This window comes from Passer domesticus, chromosome Z (genome assembly GCF_036417665.1).
Source record: "Passer domesticus isolate bPasDom1 chromosome Z, bPasDom1.hap1, whole genome shotgun sequence".
Taxonomy (NCBI): domain Eukaryota; kingdom Metazoa; phylum Chordata; class Aves; order Passeriformes; family Passeridae; genus Passer; species Passer domesticus.
This window is the reverse complement of record NC_087512.1, coordinates 59,966,350-59,977,685: the sequence shown is the minus strand read 5'-3', so window position 1 is coordinate 59,977,685 and position 11,336 is coordinate 59,966,350. Positions and strand designations below refer to the sequence as shown.

The following is an 11,336-nucleotide window of genomic DNA, read 5'->3' as shown; positions in this document are numbered from 1 at the left end:
CAGATTTGTGGCTAGCCTGTAGATTCTGAGCCCTGACATTAACTTAATGACTCAGACCTAGGCTCACCTAGGGTGGAGTAATGGTGAGCTGAAAGAAATGAAAGCCTCTTTTGCAAACTCATTATCTCCAGATGTACTAAACACAAATCTAGTACAGCTGATGAGCCAGCCCCCTGTGACTAAAGTAATTTCCATCAGATTGAAGTAGGAAGAAAAACTAATGAGAAGAAAACAGAAGATTGTTGAAAACAAAAGCAAAGTGGTCTTAATTTACTTGTACAAGTTCCAAATTATGTGCTGCGTTGTCTGCGAAGTCAGTGTCTGACAGTTCAGAGCACTGCTGTAGTTTTGCAAGAAAACTCTGCTGTTCTCTCAAATGCAGGACACCTTAAAGCTGTCTATATTTTGTATTAGCAACAGGTATGCCTACACTTTAGTTAGTTTTTTGCCATTCACTTTCGTTAGTTTTCATATTTCTCAAGCTGCAGTAGTTGGTAAAATTTTTTTCAGTCAGATTCCTGTACAAAACGTGTTGCTACACTTGGCATTAATTTTTCTATGGTCTGTGGTTAAATGTAGCCTTAACTGCTTGTAGACTGCATTTCTGTGGGCTGCGGTTTTGTAATCTTCAGAATATAACTGCCTTGTGATCTACACAAAATGCATCCATGTTGGGATGATTCCCATGACCATCTAGCCTAAACCAAATAGCTCAACAACTTATTTTTCCTTTTTTAATTTGTAATTCACTCAAAGAAATAAAGGAAATTTTCCAACATTATGAAATCTTACAGTTTTCCTGCTACCAGGTGGCATTATTAATTCAATTGTAGAATCATAATCAGATGAAAAACAACCACAAAATAGAAGCTTCAAAATAATACTCAGAACAATTCTCTAAACTTTTGATTCAGAAATCATGGAATTCATGTGAGTGAAGTAATATTTAAAATTCTTAAATCTTCTTGAAGGTTTTTCTTTCAGTTTTGCTATCTCTTTTCATGCTGGAAAACATAAAATGATATCTTAAAAGATATTTTAATGCTTCTCTTTAAATTTTAGAAGGAAAAAGGTAGTTACAGAAATAAGAGAAAGGGAGAAAAATACTTTCTATGTTGTGAAATTGCCCTGTTCTGTTTAATGGGAAATTTTTTTTCAGTTTTCTATAGAAATTCCTTAACTAACCAAAATATAGCGTTGTTTTTTTCAAGTTTGCTAGTAATATTATCACATTTAGTGGATCCATATATTTTATAGCCAAAAAAGTAAAAAAAAATTGAAAGGAAAGAGAAGGAAAAAAAAAAGTCTCCCTGTATCACAAGGGTAAGAATTCTGCTGGATGCAGAGTGGCAGACCTAACATGAAAAAATTAGGCATCCTTTAAGCAGTTTCTGAATTAAACAGCTGCTAATTTCTGGTATTAATACTAATTTCAATTTAGTTCATTTTAAAAGTTTAGTGCTTTTTTTTCTATGGCTTAAGTTTTGTGTGGCCTTTCACTTTGAGCTATTGTGTTGCATAAGCACAGGAAATGAGAAGTTAACAACTCCCTGTGGATGAACAGAGTTTGTTCCAGTTGCTTGGAATACTAAAATTCGTGTTTGTGTTTTATTTCACAAAGGATGAATTTTGGGAAGCTGAATATGATGTCAAATCTTAAACAAATCTTTACTTTAAGCCATCTTTTGTCCTTATTTAGATCATTCTTCTTGTAATATTAGCAGTCCATCTGTTTTCAGTGTGTGGTTTTATATTACCTATATTGACAAGTCCAGATGAAGAGCTGGTGCAGGCCTGTATCTTTCAAGACCTCTCACCAGCAGTGGACCCAAAAGCAACACTAAGCTCACAGGTTTTGCTCGAGGCAATCAGTAAGACAGGGGTGTGCATGCACATTCCCCTAATGCTTGCAGAGGAGTTTTTGGAGAAGGCCAACTGTACTGACTGTTCTTTCTGGAGTGTCTTTTTATGTGCAGATTACATGAGGAGAAGAGAATGTATTACAGAAGTGAATCCCTTTATTTAGCTTGTTTCTCGCTGTGAACCTTTATCAGTGAAAAAGCTGCTGGCAGAAAAGACAAGATAACCTGTGACTGATTTTTGAGAAGAGCTTTACACCATTTCCAGAATGTCATCTCAATCTTTGATGGAGGAAATTTTCCATGGGTAGATGATGTGTAGTAGTTTTTGGAGGAAATAATAAATATCCTCTCTTACTAATGCATTCCATTTTATTAGCTAGATCAATATTGCTGTAATTTCTAGCCATTAGCATCTCATTGCTGTATAGTACATAAAAATATTTACATTAACATTGATCAAAATTGCAACAGCATATATTAAAATATGAATGACATATAATCAGAGTTTTCTGTTTCTACTGCCTCCAGTTATTTGTGACCCCAGATATGAAATTCAAGTTTACACCTAATAGCACAATTATGTAAATGTGTAATTCTAACACTGAATTACAGCTGGTAATGATCAATAATTATATTTATGTATGATGTGAAGTTAATACTGTCACCACAGATTAATGTAAGCAACAAAATTATTTCTGCAGTCAAGAGCTAACAAATCATCATAAATAAAGAGAACTAAAACAATCTCTTCAGAGCTTTAATTCCCTCAGCATCATAAACAGATTTTTATTTCTGATTAACGTAAAAGCACTGATTACAGACAACACATGTCTACAAAAATTGCACAAAGGCTGTATTTGTTAGCATAGCTTGATTTTTTCTTTTTTTTAAGACTCTTTAAAAACAAGTTTGTTTGACACAAATAAAAATCTCTCCAAATCAATGTGGATAATAATTTTCTTGGAAAAGTTCTGGGGGAAAATAAACCCCAAGGGAAAAAGCAGATTAAAAAGAAAACTGTGAGGAACTATCAAATACTGTAGTCCCCAACTTTGGAGTTCTTCAGTGTTCTCTAACCCGTAATGTTGTTCTTTGCTGAATAGGGCAACAGGGAACTGCATAATGGGGCAGTGGGAAATTCAAAGAAACAGAAAACAAAATTATGACAGACACTCTTAAAACTAAATCAAATCTTTAAACACCATTCAACCTAATCCAGAGACTTCAGAATAAATTTAAAGCAGACTTAAAATTTAGAAAAAGGGCACACCAGAGGATAATTAATAAAAAAGGGAGGAAAAAAGAAGTCCTGAGAAGTCTGTGTGAGGCTCCAGGCTACTTATTTCAAAAATTACTGAGATGATCTGATTTTCCATCATGTTTTTAAATTCACTCAGTATTGACTGGAAAACCAGGGAAGCCCTGTGTCATGGCAACCATTTAATGAAATATAGAGAGGCCAGCATTGAGAAATATTTAGTAGAAACTTTTGCAGAAAATTCTTTTGTTTTATGTTCATAGAAATTTCAGTGGAGAAAAGAGGTGTGTGTCATACTAAAAACAACAAAGAAGTCTGAGTAATTATCAAAAGTGAAACAATAATCAGACTTCCCTAAAGGATGATTTTTTTATTGGTTTTGTACATGTTTTGACTCATTTTGAAGCCTCCTCCCAGTACACACTCAACTTGGAAACTAAAGGAGCCTGGGAAAGTATTTCTTTGGGGAGTTTTTCTTCCTATAAAATTTTCATAAAGGTTTTTCTCATGTCAATATAATCCATATTATATTATATATTATATCCAAGCTAATCTTGTTAATTTAAAGAACCAGTAATGTTTGACATACTAATTACATGAAAGACCATCCAGATAATTCAGGTGGAATTAAAAGAAGCCCATCTACAACAGAGTTTAAAACAAAAGACCTGAAGACTTTTTTCTTTTACCTGGGTCACCATAAACCAGATTTCTTTACATACCCTGTAATATACCCTGAATACGTTTCTGGATGTTCCTTTTCCTGTGGGATTATTCATTTGCTGGGATGAAACAAGTAGTTTGGATTTATTTACTGCATGTGATGAAACAAAGAAGACTGGGTTAGAAAAGATGTATAGGTTTTAGCAGAAAATCTTTTATCACAGCATCTGAATAAAATAATTTAAAATACTTCCGTTGCTGAGTAAAGAACTTTGAAAAACATTCCTCAAAATATGTGACTAGACCAACCATTAAAAAACAAACATGCATATTAGGACAATGGAAATATCATTTTAATTTAAACCATATGCTGAAACATGGCAGTAAAACTGCTTGTCATATTAGCCATAGTAGAAACTAATGTGGATCAAGATATAGAGTGTAAGTGCATGTTACAGATTTTTTTTCCATTTTTCTAGCAAATTTGGAAACTGATATAGGAAACCTGTAAAGATGAAGCACTAGTAGTCAAAAGTAACATACTTGAGGGCTAGCCAGAGGCAAAGACAAAAGTGATAGCTTTGGCCTGTTTTGAAACTTCAAGCATTATGGGGGATTTTGCACATTTCTTCTGTACAAAAGTGTCACATTCTTGAAAGATTGCTATCAAATCATTCAAAGCAAAGAACCAGAAATATCCTTCCAATGTCTTATGCAAAGACATATATAGCCAGTGTGATTTCAAGAGTGGTTGTGCTGCAAGTTCTGACCCTTGAAGTGCAATACATGTGCACACTGGAAACTCTGGCAGAATATAACAACCCTCTTAAAATTATCCTTGTGAAGAAAAAGATTTCTGATAAGTTGTAAAATGAAATTCAAAGCACTGGAAATCTGTTTGTGCAAGAGGTCATTCAAATTTTGTCTATATGAGAGATGACTCACAGTACTCTCTGTCAAATAGACTAACACAGTGAAAAAGGATACACAAGATAATAAGGCAGAAGGATTATTGCATTTCACTACAGTTGAGTACAGCAAGATGTTGTGGAAAGAATCATCTAGCCCACTGCTTGTGAGTAAAACAAACAACAAGACTTCAGTGAAGACTAGTCTGTTTAACTCCAGCAGTAATGGTTTCATTAAGATGACAACAGTTTGTAAGCTGATGCAGGACGTGTTGTGGCAGGGAAGCAAGACTGCCCTGCCCTCTCCAAAACAGGTGATCAGATAGAAGCATAGCAAAGAGACAGTCAGAAATCTGATCAGATCTTGGTCAAGAAAATTGCTTCAAAATATGCACAGATATATGTTCAGGAAGATCCTTGAGCTCTATTTTAAAATCAGTAAGCCAAGCCAAATTAACCTGATTATGACAGGAAAAAAAACCCCAACCAACCAACCTGTGAACCAGTCAACCAAAGAAGCCCAAAAAACCCCCCAGTACCCAAAATCACCAAAGCTTTAAGAAGGAGTGAAAGCTGCTGGGAAAGGTGCAGAAAGGTGAGAAACCTCTACTCTGTAGATAAACCAAATGCCTGCCATATGCAGAATAACTCAGTGGAGAGAAAAAAGAGAATACAACTTCTCTCCAAATCCAGCCCTCCATTTACTTGCAGATTTGTGTGAGACCAAGCCACTGCCTGTGCTGAGGGTTGGTGTGCACTTCCCAAACCTTCCATGAGTGGAACAAGGTCAGGAAAGGGCTGGGCAATCTCTGCAGGTTGGTTGCCTAGCAGGAGTCAGTGCTCGCTGTGACTTTAGGTTTTCTGCAGTCTCTCTGAAGAATGACTTCACAGCACAGAGCTGTGATTATGTCTTCAGTAATTAATTATGCAGAGGAACCAAACACAGCACCTTTCTTTTGGGAATTACTTGGGAATAGTGCTTGCTCCATGCTTGCATTAAACCTACCATACATTTCTTCCTATGATCAGTATTATGTCCTGCAGCTCCCCAAAGTCATGTGGTCTTCTCTCAGGTGATCACCTACAAAGTTGCTACAAATCAATGAAATTCTTCATTAAGGCTCTGCATTGCATTAACTTGTTACATTTTTGTCAGAAGATTCCACCTTTAAGAGGCACATTTTCAATGTGGAATTAAAATTTGCCCCTTATCCCACTACAGAAGTGTTTTTTACCTCTTAGTTCAACATTTCATGTCTTACCTTTAGCAAACATCACACACTTGTATTTGTATTGAAAATAGAAAATGCATTGAGGAGCTGGGGCTAAGGCGTTGGTAGAAATATCTAGGATAAGATTTAAAGAGATATGAAAAAAAATCAATCCAGCTGTATTCACCATCTGAATGAAACTGTCTTTCAACTGCCTTGCTAACATTTCTATAGTATACTCCAGAAAATATATAGATGACTCATTCAAAACTGTTTTGGTATCAGTTTTAGAAATCTCCATTTAACATCTGTTATCACTTATAAAGTACTAATTACTAGCACTGCTAAAATCGCATTTTTATTCTTGGTTGCAGATACTTGTAAAACAGCACAAGATATCTATGAAATTATTTTAAAATAAAAATTTAAATCCAAAGTAAACTTTCCAAAAAATATACCTGTAGCCATGATATTTTGTGCAAAATCCTCTGCTAGGATTTTTCCCCTCCTGAGAGCTGAGTGCCTCAGGAGAGAAATGTAAACAATAACTATCTGCTGCTGTGGAATGCAACAGGTGCATCTTCCATTGGTCCATGTGGATTGTTTTCAATTAGTGACCAACCACAGCCACCTGTGCCAAGGCTGTGAGCAGTCACAGGATTTTGTTATGCATTCTATTGGATTCTATTCTTGTCCTTTGTAGCCTTCTGATCTGTCTTCTCTCTCTGTTCTTTAGTATAGTTTTAATGTAGTATTTTAATATAATATATAACATAATAAATCAGCCTTCTGAGCAAAATGGAGTCAAGCCTCGTGTCCCCACACATGTGGTGTTTGCCACAACATATACACTCTGTCCAATTCACATAAATTTCTATAACAGCATTAATTAAAAGCTGTCAAAAATCAAAGAATGACTGGAAATGAAGAAATCAATTGGATAAACTATATATTTTCTGCATCTGTGTTGAAGACCCACTAACAAAAAAAATATATTTTTAAGAAACCCCACAGTGATTACTTTGTTTTGTTTCCTTCAGTTTCCTTAGGCATATCACCTAATCTTGCAATTTCCCAGCACTTCAGGAATCTGGCACTTCTGATTTTTTTATATAGGGAACTGTCAACACTTTATAAGTGAACTCAGGCTTTAGAAGAGGGGCCTTCAGGGAGGTTGTTTATTTTCCATTTTTTCTAATTCTCCCTCACTGAAAACCTAGAAACCAAGAAACCAAGATTTTTCACAGACAGACTCTGCGAAACAGGCTTTTTTTTTTTTTCTAGCAATGCCAGAGACCTCTCCTACCCCATGCGACAAGGAGACAATGCTGATGGTCAAAACCAGAGCATCAGTAAAGTCTGCAACTGTTTGTACAATATAGTAACTTAATTGAAACATAAACCAGTAACACTTGCCCTAACTTGTCTATTTACCTTTCTGCTTTTAAGAGAGGTAATGTAATTTTCTTGATGACCATTGCTTCCAGTGTAAACCTACCAGACATATATTTTTTTCTTACACATCTGTAAATTATCATGTAAAAAGAAGTAAATAAAGCTTAATTTCAAACTAATTTTGAACAGCCCATAGGCCATTCATATAATAAATCTATAATTTTACATAGTTAATTAACTTGCAAATTCCTATCTATCTAGCATGCTTCTTCCTTGTTCAGCAAAGAAGCTGAAAGAAATGCTTTACTGTGCCAGCTGCTATCGATGCTTGACCCCTTCCATTTGATAAAGAACTTGTGTTGCTCATCTTACCTTGATCACCAAGAAGAAACCTGCTGAACTCTGAGACTAGACACAATTATTATCATCTAGGAGGTTGAACTTATTATCCAATTCATGATCAAAATGATGATGTTCCGAAGCAATTCTCTGCACTGTGACCCTTCACCTCTTACGCAAGTATTGGAGGTTAGGACTTTTCCCGTTTTTTCTTTCTTTCACTCAGGGAATTTTCTCCTATTTGTTGCCTAAGATATAGAAATGATGGTACTTAAGAGAGACAAAAGATGTAGCCAAGGAGGAGGGGGAACTGGTCAGTTTGCTACTGTCTCTCACCTGGGGGGGCTTTCTTTTAGGAAGGGTAGAGGATACTGCAAGATTTTGGCTAGGGGCTGAGGGGCTGGACTCAGCTTCACTCTCTCTTGCTCTTTGTTCTGGGGGTGATATGGTGCTGCTGTTGCTGTGGGCAGAATTCACTGCTGCTGGAGTTCCATCCTTTTCTGCTTCTCCTGCCGTGAGCGAGGCTTTGCTCATAAGAGCACCTGTTGAACTGGTAACTTGTTGACATTTGACATCACTGGAAAGGACACTCATCATCTACTTGCGTGCCTCAGGGGAAAACCCCGGACCCCAACCCCTTCCCACTTCCGGAGGGAGCACTTCCCAGTGGGAAGTGCTGGGGAGCCAAGATGCCACTGCCCAGACCCGCTGTTTTCAGATGCTGCTTTATTTTTTTTGCTACACTTCAATCTGACACCCTGTGTCCACCCCTGAGGCTCCTGCGATGGCTTCGGAGTTTTTGCTACACTTTGTTTGCTGTTTTGGGGTGCGCTCAACTCTGCTGTTCTGGCCTGCTGCTCTGAGTTTCTGACTACAGCCCATTTTGCCATCTGGAGCAGCACCAGGACTGGTGCTCCTTCCTTTGCCATGAGTTGGTAAAGGAAGCCCCTTTTCTCTCTTCCACCAGTGCACCTGCCATTGCCATGAGAGAGAGAGGCGGCTGGGCTCATGCCACAGCGCCCCCTGCAGCTGCGGGGGAATTACTGCACCTGCCCTGCCTGGCCTGGAGCCAACAGTGCCTCTGCCGGCCGTGACGGGAACTGCACCAAGGAAAAAGAGCCTGGCAGTCGAGAGAAGGCTGCTACCGGGTCTCTGGTTTTGTTGCTGCAGTTGTTGGGTTTTTTTACCTTGTTATATACGGTAGTAAAGAATTGTTATTCCTTTTCCCATACCTTTGCCTGAAAGCCCTGTAATTTCAAAGTTATAATGATTTGGAAAGAAGGGGTCACATTTTCCATTGCAAGGGAGGTTCCTGCCTTCATTGGCAGACATCTGTCCTTTAAACCAGGACACCAAGCATTATTCTTCCCATTATTTATCTCTCAAAAAAAGAGTGGGCTGAAACATTGTGGTGACTTAGATGATCATCAGCTCAACAGTGTTATCAAATTGAATTGATTTTCTCCATCTTTAGACCAACACCAGGAATTACATAAGTATTAGGATAATGGAGAAACAGGGTGAGATATGGATTTTGAAGAGTATACCACTTGTATAATGCTAAAAGAAATAAGTACTTAAAATGCTATTGGCAGAAAGTACATTTTTATTCACAACTGACAAATATATTATATTTCATTTTACTTAACTACTTCTGAAAAGCACTGTCTTGAGGTTTCTAGTTTATATTACAACCCATTATATGCAGAAATAAAATTATTTGCTATGAAAGTTGAAAAGTACAAACTGTTGCAGTCCATCTGCTTATCAGTTCAGCACAAATGCAATGTGATAGAAATATACCCCTAGCAAGGCATCTTGCTTTAAAGGGGTTCTCATTCAAGGGTTTTATAAAGTTACGGAGGTTATTATTCATCCTTGACATTAAGAATCCATAGGAATGTTATGAATGCGATAATTAAAATACAAGCATAAGACTAATAATGAGAACAGTTTGTAAATCAAGTACAGTTCATTTTACCTTCACAAACTGTTGGGAACAAAAGGTTTCAAAAAGAATAGAAAGGAGTGGAATGAGAACATCTAATGTATGCAGATGTTTGTAAACAATGAGTAAATAAGGCCAAGGGACTATCACTTCCTCTTAAATACAACAGAGCTATGACACTACGGGTGAGAAACACTGTTTTAACAAATGTAAGAAATAACACAATAGAATGGGAGAGAATAAAAGGTAAGATATTAAATTGAAACAAATATTTTAGGTATTTGATTACGGTCTCTTTTTAAATCAGGTTTCCTTCTACTCTTGAGAAGACAACCAAATCACAGAAAATCTTTGACAATATTTGTCTACATTTCTAATACAGTAATATGCATAACTACTTATACCACATAAGGACATGATACTATATATGACCACACAACAATTTAAAGGGTTCTATTAACTTGCAGTGAGGACAAATTTTATTTGTGATCCTCTGTCTTTCCTTTCAAGCACTTGGGCTTGTGAGACCACTACCGTATCAGGGAAAGGGATGAGGTCTGGCACAGGAAGAGATTTTTTTTTATTCCAATAAACCCATCTTTGATAACAGTGGAGTTGTCAGAAAAACATTAGCAAGTAAATAAACCTTTTTTAACATACTCTGGAATACTGGGAGTTAGCTTTCCCCACTGAAATCATGTCTATGAAGTATGCAAAAGTTCACATGTTAATAAGAAGGAAACTCATACCTTCTATCAGAAATCCCTCCAATGCCAAAATTCCCAGAAAAGAACAAAGACAACTCTGTGTCCTTGGAAACAAGATATTGCTTGGGGTACAAGTAACTGATGTGGGATGTGGGATTGACACAACATAAGAGACTGAAATAATTAGGTTTTTTATTAAAATGTGTTTCTTTGATGCTCAGCTGTATAAAGAGGGTGTAAATGCTTATATACTATAATTGACTCTTCCTCTTTCTCTCACATGTACATCCACAAGATTCATAGCCCTGCTTTTTAAAAATATCTTGGCATAACTGCAATTGTGGAAGTAGAGCTTCAAGGTTTTGTGAACTGATCACTTGCCTCTTTCAGTAGGATTTAGCTCAAACAACTTGTAATCAGTTAAAAAAACCCAAAACAAACAGTCCTGTGAGTGAACTGAAGAAAGTGTTATTTCCCCCCACTCCAACTCATTTAAACTAAAACCGGCCTTAGGAACTTGCACATAGACATCAATACAGAAACAGACATTGTAATTACTCATCTTCCTTCAAGCTGTACCTCAATCAAGACTTCTGTTTTTGGGCTCCTTTTCGTGTTCAAGTAAGTATTAAAAATGCACAAAATATTTGGAAACAATTTAGATTTTATTACTGTGGTTTTAATTTATTTCCAACCTTTGACCTTATTAATTTCAGATATTTCCTGTATGTCTACACTTCAGATTGCCTTTTTAAAATTTCTCTTCCTTCTGTACCTCTTATAACTTTCTATCATCTACTTCACTTCCATTTTTTTTTCTGTTATTTTTTTTTCTCTATTTCAAATAATTTCCCAGGAGAACAGCTCTACACTCTTGGATTTTCTAATTTTTAATTTAGCCTCTCAATACTCTACTTTTTTCCCCCAGTTTTTGCCTCCTCTCCTGTATGTTACTGCATAATCTGTATGTATTTTCAATACCATACCGCAGAGAACATCTGCTGAGAGAAAAAGATAATGTAAGATTATATGCAAATAGGAAAGT

The 11,336-nt window shown here is 36.5% G+C and overlaps 2 long non-coding RNA genes across 4 annotated transcripts in view; one reads left to right on the top strand and one right to left on the bottom strand.

Annotated features, from left to right (window-relative positions):
• Window positions 1-1,946: 1,946 nt before the first annotated feature.
• LOC135291149 (uncharacterized) lies at window positions 1,947-8,631 on the bottom strand. The gene is made up of 5 exons (XR_010354020.1): window positions 7,973-8,631; window positions 7,670-7,884; window positions 5,954-6,037; window positions 5,698-5,783; window positions 1,947-3,934 (listed from the first exon to the last, which is right to left on the bottom strand). It is a non-coding gene; the product is annotated as an uncharacterized LOC135291149 (long non-coding RNA).
• Window positions 8,632-9,824: 1,193 nt separating this feature from the next.
• LOC135290874 (uncharacterized) overlaps window positions 9,825-11,336 on the top strand; it is a 33,407-nt gene continuing 31,895 nt past the window's right edge. For all 3 annotated transcript variants that reach the window (XR_010353700.1, XR_010353701.1, XR_010353699.1), the window contains exon 1: window positions 9,825-10,912. This is a non-coding gene — a long non-coding RNA (uncharacterized LOC135290874). The remainder of the gene's footprint in view (window positions 10,913-11,336) is intronic.